Raw genomic sequence first — 18,866 nt, 5'->3', positions numbered from 1 at the left:
ATTCTTCAAGATGCCCTCTGCTGTTCTTAACTCATAGGGAATATCTTTGAATACACATACATGCTTAAATAAATATAGGGTTAGTGCTGAGCCTCCTTTGGTCAAAGCATGCAAAATGCCTTTTCCTGCCCATGTTCTCGTCTTGTTTTCTGCTCAATACTCTTAGAATTTCTGAGGATTTGACAGCTGGACCAAAGTGGAGGAAATATTCCTGTTAATAGCAAGTAAATTCTGGATACACTGTGTGTTTGCTTTCTGTTTCTATTGGCAGTAGTGCCAGGCTTGGGCACTCTTTGCGTTTGCCATCCAGTGTGTCACAGTCAGTCAGCTATGACTGTGCTGGCAGAACTGTGATGGGATGTTTCAGGTTGTCATGAGATAGCACAACAGTAAGTACCTGTTTCACACTCAAAAATATACTCACTCTCCTCTTTGCTATCTAAAGAAACTGCAATATTTCTTAAACATTCATAAGAATTTCAAAAGCCAGGTTAAATACATGGAGGTAAGAATGAGGAATCAGTGTCCTATTCATTGGCTGTTTTCCTAATTATTGTACTCTATTGGGCAATTACCTGAAGGTTCAAATTTGATATATCTGCTCTGAACACTAAAACAGCTCATTACAGGTACAGGCACTTTCTTTTGAATTGGATTGGATCCTACATGGGGGTGCCAAATTCAGCTATATTTCATTTTTTCCCACAGCAAACTTCGCATTTACAGGTACTTTCTTCCAAAAGACATTAGACTACATTCTATTTAAATGTAAACTTGTAAACTATGCATATATTTAAGACTATATTGGCAATCACTTTTTTAAATAAATCTATTGATTTCCTCTTTTCACAACAGTGCAACTACCATACCAATGCTCAGCTTTTCATTATTCTCTTAATGACTTGGATTTTTAATTATACATCTTTTAAAAAGGCTTGTTAACAAATTTCTATCCCTTTCCACTCTGCAGTACCTAATCTGGATTTTTTTTTATTGCTTAAAGTTTTCAGGGTATTATCTATAATTTAAAACAACATTTTCAAGGTATTCATAGGGGAATGGCAGGGAAAGAGAGAAAGGATTTATGTTTAAGTGCATGATAAATAACTTCCTGGTTTTATTCACTTGTTCTGAAGACTGGCCTTTAGAAAGATGGAAAAGTTGAGAAAAGTGAAAAAATTTAGTTTAAGATCATCTTATCAAAATTAACCTTGAAATAGATCTACTGAATGCATACAAATGATTGTACATATAATGATGTTTCAGCAGAAAATTAAGGCAGGCATAATAAAGATAGTTTTCTATTTAAAACAATATAAGTAACCTTTCAGAAGTATCTAGCAAAATATTTATACAGCATGATTTTAAGAGAAAAGGAGAATACAAATGCGTTATTCAGATTAGCAGAGATAAAATCAATCTGGCAAATCAGTAGGAAACTGAAGAAAAATTCTGTTCTATTTATAGCAAGGGCTCCAGAGCAAGCTCTGCTCTTTTATGTGAAGCAGCAAAATTACAACTGCAGAACCAGCACTTTGTGGATCTATGGCACTTGGCAGGAGATACAAACTGATTCAAGGCCAAAGAAATAACACCAAAGGTGCTGCTGTTGGGGAAAAAAAGGGAAAAGCAAAATGCAGTAATTTACAAAAAGTGGGAAAGCATGGGTAGCCTCTGAAATCTAATTTTACCCAAAACATAGAGAAGGAAGTTGTGATGGAAATGAAGTTAAAATGGGCAGGCATTGGACTGGTTTTGTGGGTAAAGCAAGAGAAAACCAAAGAGACATGCAGCAAATTTTTCAGCAGCAAGTAAATAAAATCCTCATGGGCAAGTAGTCACAGTATTTTCCATCAGCAGTGAATTGCTGATATTCTGTATAGAGACAAGGGATGCTAATCTATAATATTCTGTTTTCAAGGTGCTGTTTTGTCTGAAATAATGTGCTAATGAAATGGGAGGCTGTTGGCTGAGCTGAAAGCAAGTCTGAAATTGTAGAGGTCACAGCCTATATGCATACAGAAAAGGTTGTTCCTGATGCCACTAGACCTCACAGTTTAAGAGTGGGTCAGAAATAGCACAAAATAATTGCATTAAAATGGTGCCATCACAGCTTCTGATAATAAATGCTTCCAGTGCAGAAGAAACCATATAAACCTGTGCTCTATCCTTCCCAAATGGGGTTAAGAGATACATGAAAAATTTATTTCTTTCCAAGAATCTAGAAATGCAGCTCAGATATGAGTGCTCATATTCTTGTTGTCACTGCCTCTTACAGGTTGGTCCTGAAACCAGAGTGCATAGGTTAAAACTGCAAAGGACAGAGGTGCTCTTTTAGGATATCCAATTCAGCACTGTGGAATACTAAAGATATCAGTGCATTAGGTGGTATTAGTCTGACTATTTAAGGGAGCAACTGTCCAACAACTGTTACTGCACTGAGGATTTCTGTGCCAGACCAAAAATATTTCTGAGGAGACTTTTAGGTTAAAAAAAATTTCACTTTTGACCAGAAAGTTTCTTTTGCAGCTAGACACAGCTTATTTTTATGGATTTCTTTCTAATTTACTGAAAAGCAAGCAGAATTCTTAGGAACATGGTTTTATATTTGCGTTTCCTAAGATTTAAAAATAGAATTTCTAAATTCCAGTGAATTACATCCAGAGTTATTTTTTGTCTGTCAGCCCAAAAAAAAATGTGGCTGATTATATGATATCTACTCTGTCGCCTTCTGATGAGAAGGCGGGCGACCTGGTTCCAAGATACAGCACGGCGACCCGGCTTCCCCTGGGTCACTCGGTCCACTGACATGCACAGACACCAATGTAGTGGATGGTCAAATGGCGTTTATTATCTCATCTCGTGGGGTTAACTAGTCAAGGGGGCTTTACTACGTCAAAAGGGGACGGTGGGTCTGGCTAGGGTTAGTAAGGAGTGGAAAACTACTGAGGTTAGGAGGGGCTGCATGCTTCAGGGGTGATTGATCACTTATAGCAGGAAGAGGGGGGAAGGGTCTTGCTTTCCGTCACATCCTGAGATTTTCCGTTCGCCTGTCCCTATCTACCACATCTCCCCCCCCCTTTTTTACTAATGAATGAGGTAGTTATAAACATAGGCACTAAGGTGAGGTACAAAGTTATAATATGTTAAGGGAAGAGGGGTTTTTGGTAAACCTGAGTAATCTTCGCAAGGGAAGTTTCGAGAACCTTTGCGACTGGCAGTGTCCTCGGTTTTTGGTTCACAGCATTTGTTGCTGGCCTATAAACAGGATGTTGGCCTGTTCTAGGCGAGCTTGAACAAATGAGACCAGCTTGTTTAGCAGGCATGGTCCGAATGTGAAGGTTAAAAGCAGTATCACTAGCGGACCTATTAAGGTGGAAATTAGAGTAGTGAGCCATGGCGATTGATTGAACCAGGACTCAAACCAGCTCTGTTGGGTTTCCGTCTTTCTTTCTTTGAGCCAGTCTATCTCGGAGTTCTGCCATGGAGTGTTTAACGACTCCTGTGTGGTCCGCATAGAAGCAGCATTCCTCCTTCAAGGCAGCACACAGACCTCCTTGCTGCATGAACAAGAGGTCCAGTCCTCGCCTGTTCTGTAAGACCACTTCCGAAAGCGAGGAAACTGATTTCTCTAGAAAGGAGATGGATTTCTCGATCCTCTGCAGGTCCTCATCGATGGTCATTTGCAGCTGAGCAAGCCCTTGGTGTTGGGTCGCAAGGGCCGAGACACCTGTGGCTGTGCCAGCTGCTCCCAGGCCGAGCAGCATTGCGATAGTCACTCCTGTTATTATTTCTCTTTTGTGGAGTCGGCCGGGCTCCTCAAAGATGTGGTATACCTCTTCATCTGAGTGGTACAGGACCCTAGGAACAATCAGAACTTGGACACAGAAGTCGATAGCATCATTGAACTTGGCAAGGAACACGCAAGGACTCACCCCAGATCGCTGACACACCCACATCCCAGATGCGGATGGGACTGCCCACTTGTTGACCTTTCTGTTGGGCTTGACGACTTCAGTGCAGAAGTTGCCTTTCTGCTTTGCCAAGGCTGCATTGCCAAAGCATTTGCCCTGGCCTGTGACTTGACTCAGGGTGATTCCCCTACGGGGAGTGTCCCATCTGCACTGGTGAGGGGCTTCGGCTGTGGAGTAACTGAAGGGGGTGTTTAGAGCAACTCCTTTGTAGAAAGGAGGTTTAACATCGTAGCAAAGCCAGCAGGAATTGGTTAGGTTCAGGTTGGATTCGTTCAAGGATAGAAAGGTAGCCTCTAGCATATGGAAGATTGGGTCTGAGTCCGACTCGGCTAAGCAACCTATTTGGAAGGCATCTGCATGGCCGGTCGGGATATCAGTGGCCTTTGTGGGTATTGGTTTGGGATGGGTTATGTTTCCCCCTTTCAGCACGTCCTTAATAACCTTATTGGGTCCTACCGGTCAGGGTGCCGGTGGTTGGAGCCTGATAATTCGCACATTCACCCACTCTTTTGGCCCCTTGAGGACTACAGTCCACGTTCTGCCTGTGGCCCAACTAGGGTGTTCTGGCTGCAGAACCGTCATGTTATAGTCTGTGCACTTCCGATATTTGGGTTGTGTATAATGGTTGCTATAGACCCCTCCCATGAAGGCGGGTTTTTTACAGCTGGTAGGTGCCCAGGTGAACTGTAAAAATCTATCGGGCTCCTGCGGTTCCCACCCTTCTCCCGATGGTCTGGCATCTGTGACAATGGTTTCACAGCCCCAGTGTCCGCAGTATCCCCACCCCGGGTAGTTACAGTACTTCTTCCCAGGGTTGGATGCTGGACACCAGTAGGACAGATACATGTACATGATGTGTGGGTGATGGGGTCGTATTTTTGGTCGTCCTGGAAACAGGTCGGCGATATGGAACATGAAGGATGGGGTGCCTGCCGTGGTGATTTCTTTGAACACCTTGTCACCTGAAAGATGCTGCATGACCCACCTGAATGGCTGATGGGGGTAATAGTCTGGGTTAGCTCGCCCCTCGGCGATGAGCCCTAATAGCAAGATCACACAAAGCCACCGTTGCTGTCTGAGTCTCACCGGTGTAGGACTCTTGGGTGCTGTCCGGCGTTTTGGTGGTTCGTCGTTTTCCTCTGGAACCAGGATGTACGCGTTACGGGGACGGCCCACGAGCATGTCCTGTAAACAGAAACTCGCAATTCTCGTTAGTCTCATTCTGAAGGTCTGGCTTGATTGACTTAAGTGGGCACCACTTGATCTTGCCCTCTTTCTTAACCGCCGCATACCCCCGTCCCGTGAGCACCAGCCTCCAGCCCCATTCCCATTCGCCCAGCTCGTTTTTGATTACAACCTGCGGGCCCTCCTCTAGGGCTCGGGTGACCCAGTGCTTTCGAACAGGACTGTCTGCCTCATCTCCTCTAGGAAACTGATTCAGTGCTAGCAAAGCTGTTGCCAGTATACGCGCTTGGTCTCCTGGGGGAACGGAATTGGCAAAGCCCTCTGCCTTTGCCAATACTTCTAGCTTAGCTTTCAGGGTCTGGTTTGCTCGCTCAACTATGGCCTGCCCGGTGCTGTTATACGGGATACCTTGTACTAAGGTGATGCCCCATTTCGAGGCGAATTCCTGCACTGGTTGGAACCGTTGTCAGTTTTGATTTGCTTGGGGATACCAAGCCATGCCATAGCTGTCAGCCAGTGCTGTATTGTGGCCTTAGAGTTCGCTTTGGGGTGCTGTGTGGCTACAATCGCTCCGCTGTAAGTGTCCACCATCACTGCAAGCCATGCTTGGGGCTTTAGCAGTTGACATAAGGTGAAGTCCAACTGCCAGATTTCCGAGGCCTTGAGACCTCTTGGGTTGACCCCACTGGTCCACAGGGGTGACTTCTGGCAGTGAGGGCAAGTGGCCACTACATGTTTTGCATCCACGGCCGAGATCCCGCATCTCTTCGCCAGTGCTTTGGCTCCGATGTGGAGCGACTCGTGCAGCTGCCGAGCTTCCTGCAGTGTCCACACTCCCTTTGCTGCGGCATCTGCTTTGTCATTGCCGGTCTGGAAGAAACCTGTGACTGGGTTGTGGCTGTTGACGTGAATGACAGACACGGTGCCCCGTCGCGAGGAGAGCGCCTCCTCCAGCATTGAGGCCGCTGCTGACGTTGACACGCCTGGTCCTGACATGGCCAGGCAAAGCCTTGCCACGAATATAGAGTCCGTTACGATGCTGAGGTGTTCGTCTTGGAAGAGTCCGCACGCCAAGACCACTGCTGCTGCTTCCAGTTGTTGCACTGACAGTGTGGGGTCACTTGTTTTGACGCAAAGCCATTGCTCTCCTGCCTGCCACACTGCCGCTGCAGTAGAAGTCGTGGAGGAAGCGTCTGTGAAGACCGTTGGTCCCGACTGCGGTCGGTCCATGACCTTTGGCGGCATGTCTATATCGACAATGGTCAGCAGCTGAGTCCAAGGTGGCCTGGTGGCATAGGAGATTTCTCCTCCGAAGCCGGTGAGAGCAAGGGCCAGGTGCTCCGATATTGCGGTTGACTCCGCGGTTGGCCGCTTGCGAAAGGGGAGGTGGATTCTTGTCGGCTCGGTCCCCAGGTGTCTCAGGGCGAGTCTCCTGCCTTTCATGATGAGGTTGGCGACGCATTCAACTCCCGGGGAAAACGCACGAGTTGGTCTTCCGAGGACCACCCATTGGATCGGCTGGGACTTTTCGGAAGGTCCTTGGGCCAGTGCTCCCACTCCTCCCTTTTGTGTGAAGTGGACGTATAGATCGAGTGGCGCATCTGGGTCCCACCTGGCAAGTGTGCCAGTAGACATCTGGTGCTTGATGAAGTCGAGGGAGCTCGCTGCTTGCGGCGTCAGCTCCTTGGGGTCCCAGGGGTGCTTTCCTTTCAGGAGGTCATATAGGGGTTCCATGACCTCGGGGGGAATCAGGATGATGTTGCAGAGCCACTGCAGAGAACCCACAAGGCGCTGCATGTCATGGAGCGTCTTGATGTCTCGGTGGACCTTCACCTTGGGGGGGTGTCACATAGGAGTTCGTGATCCCCACTCCCAGGAAGGTCACGCAGGGTCCTCTCTTGATCTTCGTGTTCGCGATCTCAAAGCCATTGGTCTGGAGAGTTTCCGTGATCGCGGTCACCAGGTGATCCACTTGGCTCGCCGATGGTGCAGCGACGAGGATGTCGTCCATGTATTGAATGATGGTCGCAGCGGGGTAGGATTGTCAGACTGGCGTCAGTGCTCTGTCCACGGTGATCTGGCATATGGTCGGGCTGTCCACGAGACCTTGCGGCAGCACCTTCCATTGGAAGCGGAGGTTAGGCCGCTCACCGTTTGGGAACACGATGGAAAAGGCGAACCGTTCCTTGTCCTCAGCGTGCAGGGGTACTGAAAAGAAGCAGTCCTTGATGTCCAGCACTGCGCATGGCTGCCCTTTAGGGATGGCTGAGTTCGTGGGCAGCAGTGTCTGAACTGGACCCATGGGTTGGATTGCCCTGTTCACCTCCCTCAGGTCGTGGATGAGGCGATGATCCTCTCCGGACCTTTTGGGGATTACAAATACAGGGGTGTTCCACGGGCTGGTGGAGGGTTCTATGTGACCCTTCTGCAGCTCGCAGCCGACCAGTTCCAGCAAGGCTGTCATTCGAGGCTTTGACAGGGGCCACTGCTCGACCCATATGGGGTCTGACGATTTCCAGGTCAGTCTGATTGGCAGCGGTGGGTGTACGGCAGTGGCCCTCAGGATAAATTTGTGATTCTGACTCCTAACATAGCGAGGACATCCCTTCCTATCAAGGGTGGAGAGCTTTGTAGAATGTAGGGGTAGATTGCCACCATCTGTTCCGGTCCCTTTTTCGTGTGGAGTGTTATAGCCACCAGCTGGGTGCTTTTCCACGCCCAGGATGGCCCTCCCCCTCCGTTCACTGGGGGGACCTCTTTACATTGCCAATGCTGAGGCCAAAGCGCTTGGGGAAAAACTGAGCAGTCTGATCCCGTGTCCGCCCAGAACTGAAGCCCTATGATGTGGGGATCCTGACTGCCATAAAGGCGGCATGTCCCCCACATCTTCAGGGGTTCCTTCCCTATTTTCATGGCCAAGGCCACCCAGGGGTCCCGCTCTGGGGTGTCCCCTGCTGGCCCTGTGGCGCAGGCGCGGCTTGTGGCAGTGGTGGATACGAAGGTGCCACTGACGGCGCTGCAAAGCTCTGCGATTGTGTCGCTGGTGGGAGTGCGAAGCTGGCTGCCTCCTGTGGGGCCATGGGGTATGAGGGCCCCCCTCCCCACTGGGGGTTGACATAAATGAGCCGCTTCGCATTCGCAGCGGGAGGAGGCTGAGTGCGGCCAGTGCGCCCCCTCCCTTTCCCGTTTCCCTGAGGCCGGAACCTGCAGTCCTTAGTGAAATGCCCCTTCTTCCCACAGCTCCAGCAGGGCCCTCTCGGGCGTGCTTGAGGTGGGGGCACCGCCGCGGGCTGCTGTGCCGGCTGGGGACAGCTCACTGCAATGTGGCCTGCCTGACCACATTTGAAGCACACCATGGCACTGGTTAGGGTGTGAACGGCTGCTTGGACGGGTGTTAGGTGTTCCTCTCTTACGATGTGCCTGATCATGTCGGCTAGGCTGGCTCCGGCTGGCAGGGAGCGCAGGATGTCCTTGGTGACGGAGTTGCACTGCTGGCGCAAGCAGTCCGCCACCACGGGGCCCTTTGCCTCTGCAGGCAGGGTAGAGGAATCTACTGCTGCCTGCAGGCGGTCTACAAACTGCGTGAAGCTTTCGCTCTCTGCCTGTCTTATAGTGGACCACGGTGACGGCTTGGCCACAACCAGAGAGGCAGCCCGAATAGCCTCCCTAGCAGCTCGAGTGGTGGCCCTGACTTCCTCAGCCCGCATCTGTGCGGCTTGTTGCTGAGGTGTAACTATCTCGTCGTGTTTCCCCAGCAGCCTGGATAGGCTCGACCCATGCAGTGGCTGCCCCGCCCCGGAAAACTGGGCTAGCGCTTTTGTACAATTATCTTCCCATTCCTGCTTAAACACGATCATTCCCGCACCACCGAGTATCATGCGACTTATTTGTTTGATATCAAAGGGGAGCAAGTCGTCATTGCCAAAGAGGCCGTCCACGAGGGTGGAGACCATAGCCGAGTTGACCCCTTTCTCTGAGATCGCTTTGACAATTGCCTGTATGTCTTTGGGGTTTACCAGATTATATATCCTTTGCTGGTTCCCCTCTGGCCCGGTGATCCTAACCGGGAAAACTTGGACCATAGCTGAAGGGGTCCACTCTGCACAGGCTATCTTTATCTTAGCCCAGTTGGTAAACTGGGCTGGTTCGCATTGTGATTGCCTTTCGATGTGGCTAAAGGCTTTATTAGTTTTTGTTTTAAACCGCGTTAGCTCCGCTTTTTCCGTTTCTGAGTCCCTGTCGGCATCCGTCAGCTCTCCCGAGCTGGTGGAGCTGGTAGAGCTGGTCTCAGAGCCGGAAGTCGAATGCCAGCGCATTTCCAGGTCCCGGTGCCTTTTCGTGCGGCTCCGGCCCCGTCCCTCCCCCTCCCTTCGGGGGTGGTGCCGTTCCCGCCCCCTGGGCTTACCCTGCCGCCCACAGGGGGAGGTCTCTCCCTTAAATGGTAGCAGCACTGAGCGCGGCTCCCGATTGGGCATGCGCTCTCCGCCACCCCCCTCCTCCTCTTTTCCTCGCGGATGCGCACTAGCAAGAATTTGGGACTCTGGGTTCTTCCCGCCGAGAGCTCCCGCACCCCGCCCATCCCCTTGGTCGCCGGCGCCATGTTCGACTGGGTATGGCGGCGGCGCTGCCCGCGTCTCCTCCCGAGCCAGGTTCTCCGCATCTCTGGCTTCCCTCGCCAGTTCCTCCCAAAAGGACTGCGCGTGCTGCCGCGCCCCCGGCGCCAAATCGCTGATCTGCGGTGAAGGGACGGATGGGGGGTCCATGAGTTTTTCGGGAGGTCCTGCGGGTTTTTCCGGAGGCCCTGCGGGGGGGGTTGGGCTCGGGCTGGGGGAGGGGGGAACCCGCCCGATCCCCCTGGGTCCCCGCTCCCGGGTAACTCGCTTTCGGGGGCGGTTTGCGTTGCCGCTCCTACCCCCAGCTTGGGTGTTGCTAATAAACATGCGCTTGCAGCGCTCCATGTTTCTTGCTCCTCTAGCGCCTTGTGCAGGGCCCGCTCGACCTTTCCCCAAGCCTTAAGGCTTTTGCTGCTGCCTGAGGTCTTTGTATCCTCGGCTAGCGCGTTCGTGCATTTCCCCCACACCTCCGGGTGTAATATTTCCACGGGAACGTTCAATCGCCCCAAGCTTGAAGAGTCTCGCAATAGCGAGGTAAAAATCCTTGAGCTTGCATTTAATTCCCCACTGCTTATAAGCTGAACTCACGACCTTCGCGATGGCTTCCATATCCGTCGCTGGTCCGGGGACGTCTCCCCCGCCAAGAATCGGGCCCGCCGTTCTGGCCACTGTTTCTCGTCCAGGAGATACCCGTTACCCTAGGGTTTCGGCACCATATGTCGCCTTCTGATGAGAAGGCGGGCGACCTGGTTCCAAGATACAGCACGGCGACCCGGCTTCCCCTGGGTCACTCGGTCCACTGACATGCACAGACACCAATGTAGTGGATGGTCAAATGGCGTTTATTATCTCATCTTGTGGGGTTAACTAGTCAAGGGGGCTTTACTATGTCAAAAGGGGACGGTGGGTCTGGCTAGGGTTAGTAAGGAGTGGAAAACTACTGAGGTTAGGAGGGGCTGCATGCTTCAGGGGTGATTGATCACTTATAGCAGGAAGAGGGGGGAAGGGTCTTGCTTTCCGTCACATCCCGAGATTTTCCGTTCGCCTGTCCCTATCTACCACACTACTCCCATCAGCCAGCTGAAATATGCCCAGAATTTTGCAAACCTAGCTATCTCAAGTTATTTCAACATATTTGGTTTTATTCTCTCCTTAGGGAATTTGTGTGGCTCTGATGTTAGAGACAATCAGTATTATGGCTCCACTAGGAAATCCTAATCCTGACAAATCAGTTTCCATACCTACTTTTTTTTTGCGAAATGTTAATCAGTCAAGTAAAATATGTGGAGACAAATTTACATTGTACTAACATCAAAAAGGTAAATTACTTTCTAAATGACTTTCAAGTTTTATCATTAATATTAGTACAGAAAGTAGATCCCTGATTTTTTCCCAAGAGTAATCTTGGCTGCCCAAGTCACAGTTTAAAACTCTGGATCAGACAACGAGTTTTACTGGTTTTACCTAAATCTCAAAAGGGAGATAACACATGTTATTCCTTAGGTTTCAAGGAGGAATTGAATGTCCCTAGCTTGTACATTCCTTTTAAAACTACACAGACTTTTACCTTCATGGCAGAAAAGAGAACTTTTTTCCCTTCTTGTTTTCCCTTTCCTTTTTTTCTTTTTGAATTAATGAATGTTTTTATTTCTTGTTTATTTCCTGTAGCTGAACCGAAGGGAAGCAAACTTCCTGACCTAAGAAACTTACTGTGCTTTTCTTCACACAAACATTTCTAGTGTAGAACTGACATGTGTGCATGCTAGGCAATTCTGTCGGATGAGTATATGCTATGCAGTTTAGACATAATATTAGTCTGGTCCAATTTGGAACACAATGGAACAAAGTCTGCATGCAAGACATGAATTTCTGACAGGATTTGTAGTCCTGGTTCAAAAATACCCCTTAGGGTATGAGCTTCATTTAAGAAGCTCTTTGAAGTATTAACTTAATAGAACTAAATACTTGTCTAAATATATGAATTGGCTTTAAAAGCTTGCTGAATTTATGCCTTTAATAAATAAAAGACTTGAACATCTTGGAAGAAGTTATAAATTGCAAGTGCATAGTGTGGAAGGCATGATCAAAAGTACTGTGAAGAATACACAAAGTTAATAAGGTGCAATAAAAAACTTATATGATTGATAAGAGGTGTAATTTTGCAAATAATTTATAGTAAATTCTGAATTTGATATGGCACTACATGAAGAACCACAAATCCAGGTTCAGAGCAAGTCATGTAGTTAGACACCCTTATGATCATGTGACTTATTTTATGTTGAGTGTGGTTTGTTTCTGTGTCAGCCAATAAGACAGAACACAAAGCAGGCTCCACTGCTGTTGTCTATCCGAGGACAACCTTTGTCATTCTTCTACACCAAAACTGTGTGTTCCCACTTTTGTGTGTTCCTCCATGTACAACACAGGTCTGTCCTAGAGATTCTGTTGATTTGTTTTTAAGGTACACCTAGTTATTTCTAGCTTCCAGAAAACATTAGAGGAAAAAAAATTTAGTATTTTAATGATAATGGATGCATTTTTAAATACCCCACACTAACTGCAGAGTGTTTTCTGGTCTATCATATTTTATGTATCTTAAGCTTTTATTGTTTTAAAGCTATTTCACTACAGTCACCTTCATAGGTTATTTTTGGTTTTTTCAGTTGTAGATTTTTGGATGATCAACTGAAACTACTACTTTAGCAGTTAAGACCTTTGGCTATTATCAGAATTCACATTACCTGTGAAGAAAATGAATGGTCCAGTGCCGTGTATCTTCTTGTCTTCTACAATAATGCCTGAGCTGGGAATTAGTTTGATTTATGCAATTAATTATTTAAGTTATTTGTGCAATTCTGTAAGAAATACTCTCTGCCAGCATGTTTTCCTGTCACTCTTTAAAAGAACAAACTCATGTAATTTCTTCTTATAGATTTCATTTTAAATTTCACTTCTTCAAAGAATAGCTTCATTTAGAAAATCTGACTCTATAAAATGGTTTTTGAATCAAGCACTGTTTATATGATGTGTGTCTCTGCTTTTTATTATACTGAAATCAAGAGCAAGACAGGCAGTTGTAAGAGAACAAATTCTCACTGACATGTTTTTCTGTTACTATAGAATTGTGCAGTTTGACCTTAACCATAATGGGAAATCTTTTCAAAGAAAATTATTTATGTTGGTAGACTGTTGTATGTTGGGTTGGTTCAGTCACGGATTTTATTAATTATTAGTTAGGTTGGTTCTCTGTATCCCTATTTTTCCCTCACAATGGTTTGCTCCAAGTTGTTTACCATGGGAGCTCTTATATGTCAATCTTGTAGCCACGCCCTGATTCTTCTTGAAAGTTCTGTATCAATCACCCCATCTTTGCACTGCTATTTGTCCCAGACCACTGTACCCACCTCTGTTATGTTCCCATAGGTTGTTATATTCTGTGTCACTCCCCTGTTGTCTGTCCCTATTGGGCGAGGAGGTTTCCACCCCTATCCACCCGCCCCCTACTTAACCTAATGCTTTATTTGTCCTGTCGCCATTTTGCCTTGCATCACGCTGGGAATGGTCGCTCTGACTATCGCTGCGACCATGCATGGAATAAATGTTCTTAGGCAAGCAAGCAAAGCGTGCCTCTCTCGTCCCTTCACTTCCTCTCAGCGTGAAGCTACCAAAGCTGCTTACCCACACGGGAGCGCTCTGCACTACCAGGGAGGCAAATGCCATAACCCTAGAGCGCCCATGCATGTGGCGGCTACAGTCTCACAAAGGCAGCGCTAGCCAGGGTTTTCAGCTGCTTGAGGCCGTAGCGAGTAAAAGCCGCAGTAGACCTTAAACTTCAAGATGTTCTAGAGTGAACTGTAGTATGGAATGTCAAATACTCCACTGAAATCTAAAAGTTGCATATCAAAGGTATTTTAGAGGCTTTTTAAAATCTATTGTCCTTTTTGACAACTATGCTAATTTTGAAAATCTGATGAATGTGTGACCTTTCAGGCCAAAATCTCAGCTTCTCATCTTCAACCAGTTGTCTTTTTGCTGGTTAATGTGATCCTGTGGTAAACTGGTTATCACCAAAGGAAAAAAAAATCTCAGGAACTATTGAAGTAGCTTTGATCACTCTTTGATACTTAGTCCACAATGGCATTTTTGAGAGCTTTTATTAGTCCCATAATTAATTAAAAAGATTAAATATTTTATTGAAGAGTTCATCACCACAAATTCCCCAATGACTTATATTTACCTACAGATTTGCAGGATATTAGTCTCTTTTTGCATGTATAATTTCTTTGTGGTGTGAGAAACATTTATGTTTAATTTCCATTACAACTTAATAGTTTCTTTGATGTTAATCTACAAATTGCTCTTGAAAACATTTTGTTATACTCTCTTTTCTTTTCATTATCACTGTAGAGAGAGGCTTTTCTTTGTTTATTCTTCCTAGAAACTATTATTTTTGTGAACCAAGTACTTAGAAATGGGAATTGATGTAGTATTTCACTATCATTACTTTCAGCATTTTCTTCAGATTTTTTGCTGCTGTTATCCTTTTCATTTGCTTCCTAGTTAATTTTTTTTTTTTCATTTTGGGGTGCGGGGGGTTTTGGTGAGATTTTTTCTTGTTTGGTTTTGTTTGTTTGTTTGTTGTTGTTGTTTTTCCTATAATTCCATGTATCTTCGCCTACACAGTGCAGTTCCCTGATAATCAGCTACTCTTATTGCAGCATCTGTGATGCTATTTTGTTGGAGCGATTGTGTCAGTTTAATATTGATCTTTTATGTTGAAACCAGCTTTCATGTATTCTTCAATTGGAGTCAAAATTATTACTGTACATTCCTACATATAAGTTTTTTGCTATCCATTTTTTGGTGGATTTTTTATAATTGATCTTCAGTTGAACCACATACAATTTATGCTAATCCATATTTCAAGTGTTCTGTACTCTTTGAAATGGGTATGCATGTTCTTCAAAACAGAACACAAATGGTCTTTACTTCCTGTTTTTCCCGGTTATTTTGAGGATTTCCAAATTATTTGAGATGTTTGTCTGTAGGAATACTGGTCTGCTAGTTGTGTCCTGATAAGAAACAGAAGTTAGTGCTTCTTTCAGTGCTGTACTGTGAGAGAAAAGGCCACAGAAATCATGCTTTCTAACCATATGTCAAAGAGCAGAATTCTGTTATCTGGGGTTTATAAGCTATTATGATTTTGATTGTAATAAAATTTTAGTTTGCAAGTCTACACTATTGGAAATCTTGTTTGGAGTTTTTTGACTGCTGTTTGATTCATACATAGACTGTGGTTATATCTGCATTGCTGAGAGTAGCATGGGCTAAGAGACTCCTGTTAGCTCTGAGCAAGGGATGTGTTGGAAATTGTCTAGCCATAGTCTGAGGGATCAGCACTGGCTCTGTGAACTTGCTAAAAACAGAGCAGAACTGCCAGTGGACAGGTGTGACATTTCAGTGGCTGAACTAGAGTGGTATTTCTATACCAGGCTACAGTTCACAATAAGCAACAGCCTCTACCCTCTTGTAGTTCTTTGAGTTCTAGTACTGTCTTTCAATCATTACTATCATTCTTTATCATTTTAATTTCTGGTTTAGAGATTTTTAGGGATTCTTCAAATGATGATGTTCCTTTATTTCAAGGGCTTCAAAGTTGCATGCATTCATTATTTTTCTTTTGCAACTTGCTACCACCACAGAAATAATCTACACAGACATTTCTCTGCCCCTCTCCTACCTCTTCCCTTCCTTTCCCCTAGCAAAAATTCAAGCTCTGGTAGGGTCCCCAAGGCTTACTTTCATGAAGTAGTGCAAGACTGCAGAAATAGAAAGGCAAAAAAAAAATATTATTTAATATTAGCCTCCTTAAAAACCTCTTTCTAGGTAACAAGCAGTGTTATCAACCTAAATGACCAAGAAGTTGCCAAGGCAACAGCTAGAGTAGCCAAAGTCCTGCACAGAAGAAAGAACCAAGGAAAAAAGTCCTTAAATTAGAAAATAACTGAGACTGGTTTCTGGTAATGCTATAGCAATTCAAGATGCTCACACTTTCCTCTTGAAATGGACCAAAATGTACCAATGCTACCAAAAATGTGATTATGATCAGCTAATTGACTGAATGAAGCACAGTAGAGGCAATGTACTTTCACAGTGAAATGTATGAGTGCAAAGAAAGAAAGGCTGTATGTATTTCTTAATAAAAAAAAATTAGTCTATCATGACTTTGTTTTGCCTAACGTAAATCACCTCTGAATAACTAGACAATTAAAAGAAAATAATTTCAGAGGGTATTCCTCACGTGCAATGCTATACATATGGTGTTTTCAAAATATAATTTTCCTGGGAGGTTTGAAAACCGTATCATTTTGAAAAAGCTGCTAGTGCATAAAAAGTATTATAGTCATGTATTCAAGACACAATGCCTTTGCTGTTGCTTGTATTTACTTATATTAATGTTTCATTTAGGAGCTGTTGTCATAGGCTGGAGCTTTACTGTGTTGGAAGGAGCATCACCATGGAAGCAAGAGGATCCCAAGCTCCTACTCTCTTTTTGATTGTGTTTCAGCAATTTGCATTTCTATAGCACCTACTTAAATCATAGATCTAGAACACTATAAGATTTATTTTGAACAGAAACTGAAGTTGAATGTTAAAGTTTGTTTGAATGATAATTGTTTCCCCTTGTGATAAATGAATATGATTCGTGCTAATAATTGTAACTATATTGATGTTTTAGAAAATATTTGTTAAAAAGTAATAGAGGAAAGTGAAATGTAATTAGTGTCACAAAACAGATGTTCGCAGATGTTCATAAGATACAGGATGGAGTATTGAGATATTTTAGCACAAACGGCCTTGGGAAGGACAAAGTTGGGAAAAACTCCAAGAGCGGAATCAGCATTGAGACAAATGAAAGTCCAGGCAACTCCTTAAGCAAGAACGGCCTTGAAGACAAATAAGTTGGTATAATTCCAGATAGGGAACCCAAATTTGGAACATAATGCTTAATTATATAACACCAAGCTCAATGTGCATGCACAACCTGCCAGGTTTTTCAGAGGACAGCGAGGAAGACCATTGGCCTTCATCCCAGAAGACCCCTGAAGAGTCCAGAAGACCCCCTAGCAACAATGGGAACATGTGCTGTGTAATATAGTGACGTAGATTTCAATAATCAAAATGGGAGAAGATTTACAGGAACTATTGATGAATATGTATTAGCATACAGTATAAAAATTGTGCTTGGATTCTTTTGCCTTCTGTACAAGAGGCAGGGTGAGAGGCCCTCCCCATACCCCGAGCGGTTTTGCTTATGCTTTATCTGAACCACTGCCAAATTTCTATTTGTGACTACTTCATTATATTTGATTTTATTATTATTTTATATTTTTATACCTCAATTAAAATTGCTGCTAAATTTTAAATCTTATGGTTTATTAAATTGGACATATGGGATCTCATTCATGACACCCTGGATGCTCTGCCAGGCACAGCTCACACAAGGCTGCTTCTATTCATCCCTATCAAATTCATAGGTTAACAGAACTTTAAAAAATTTAGATTATGCTTATTATTAAAATTTTGAAATTCACAATTTTTAGGTTATATGGGATGTCAACAGTGCTACCAGTATGACCACCATATCTTTAGGTCTTTTACTGGTAGGTTAGCTCTGCAAATCTGAACAGTGCATGGCTATGGAACATACATCCTTGCCCTGACTGCACATGTGAATTTTAACTGATTTGGAGCCTAAAATTTTGAGATTTCACTCCTGTAGATTGCCCACCAGCAGTGAAATGATGGAATTGTTTCAAATTTAAATTCTAAATAAACCAATAAACCAAAGGAGAATAATTTTATCTCCTCTTCAAGAAGAAGAAGAAGAGAAGTAACTGCTTTTTCTCAAATGGAGCCCTCGGCAAGTTAGTGACACTAATTTTTTGTGTTGATCTGTAAACAAAAATTATCACCTGGACAATGAAAGTTCCACTGTTTCAAAGTTTTTTCAATTAGAATTGCCTCAAAATTAGCAAAAGTAAATGTATTAAATAAAGACATGAAAATTGCCTTTATTATTTAAATCTAGTCCTTAAAACTGCTTGCTTTTGGAGTAAAGAGTTGAGTTTTTTACTGACAGAATTAGTGTACCCAAACTTATAACTGGGAATTTCTCCAAGGCATCCTTACCATATCTTGAATAAATAATATTTTGAGGTAATCCTGTTACTTAAAATTACCTAGCTCAAGCAAATTTAGCGAAATTAAATACAAGCTATTTTTAGCTTTCAGTACATACTGCATTATCACAGTTGTATAGAAAAGCAGAGATAAAAACAAGGACAAATCCATTCACATAATTATAATGATTCACTATCTTTAATTGACTTTTGGTAGATACATTAAAAATGTCTTTTTTTTCCCCTTATTCATCCTAGTTTCCTTTTTCTTCCAAAAAGAATACCCAGGGTTTAATTTCTCTTCAGTACCTGCTTCCCCTTTTGGCTGGGAACTGTAACTGTTATAAACAATTTCCTATTCCAACCTTTAAAGTTCAAATCCCTCACCTTTGCCTCTAGCACTGATTTGGAACAGAGAGGAATGTTTCACTGACTTGTATCTACCAGACAATTCAATCAGACATGATGTAAGCATACAAATTGAGAACTGCCTGCTCTTGATAGACTGGACAACAGTGAAGCACTTTGGGATAGTGGACCCTTAACCTCTCACCTTTAATAAACTCCAGCACCATTTCCATCACTTGAGAAGTTAGACCAAAACTTGAACAATGGCATTTAAATAAATACCAGTTATTCTTAACTTCTATATGGTAATACTTATATAAAACCAGCATATTAACTGTGCATTAAATTTTAGTACTACACCAGAATTGTTCCCACTTTGTGACTCCTTAATAAATTTCATTTTTCCGAAAACAGAAAGAGAGAAACAGGGAGAAAAAAGGCTTTTAACTAAAGGAATTACTAAAATCAAACTTGTGTATGCTTAAAAGATGCCAAAGTGGGCAGTTAAAATTATTAAAATGGAATAAAATGGCTTTTAATTGTGTTTTTTCCCTTCAAATAAA

At 44.2% G+C, this 18,866-nt stretch overlaps 1 long non-coding RNA gene across 3 annotated transcripts; it reads left to right on the top strand.

The window, feature by feature from the left end:
• The first annotated feature begins 390 nt into the window (after positions 1–390).
• LOC128807719 (uncharacterized) lies at positions 391–16,448 on the top strand. 3 transcript variants are annotated; one of them, XR_008437260.1, is made up of 3 exons: positions 391–505; positions 630–726; positions 16,241–16,448. It is a non-coding gene; the product is annotated as an uncharacterized LOC128807719 (long non-coding RNA). The 3 variants fall into 3 exon arrangements; XR_008437259.1 differs by having other exon boundaries at positions 620–726; XR_008437261.1 differs by lacking the exon at positions 16,241–16,448 and adding an exon at positions 1,922–2,093 and having other exon boundaries at positions 620–726.
• The last annotated feature ends 2,418 nt before the right edge of the window (positions 16,449–18,866 follow it).

The sequence above is a fragment of the Vidua macroura genome, chromosome 5 (assembly GCF_024509145.1).
Source record: "Vidua macroura isolate BioBank_ID:100142 chromosome 5, ASM2450914v1, whole genome shotgun sequence".
NCBI classification, from domain to species: domain Eukaryota; kingdom Metazoa; phylum Chordata; class Aves; order Passeriformes; family Viduidae; genus Vidua; species Vidua macroura.
Note: the sequence above shows the minus strand (reverse complement) of the source record. Positions and strands in the feature narration are given on the sequence as shown.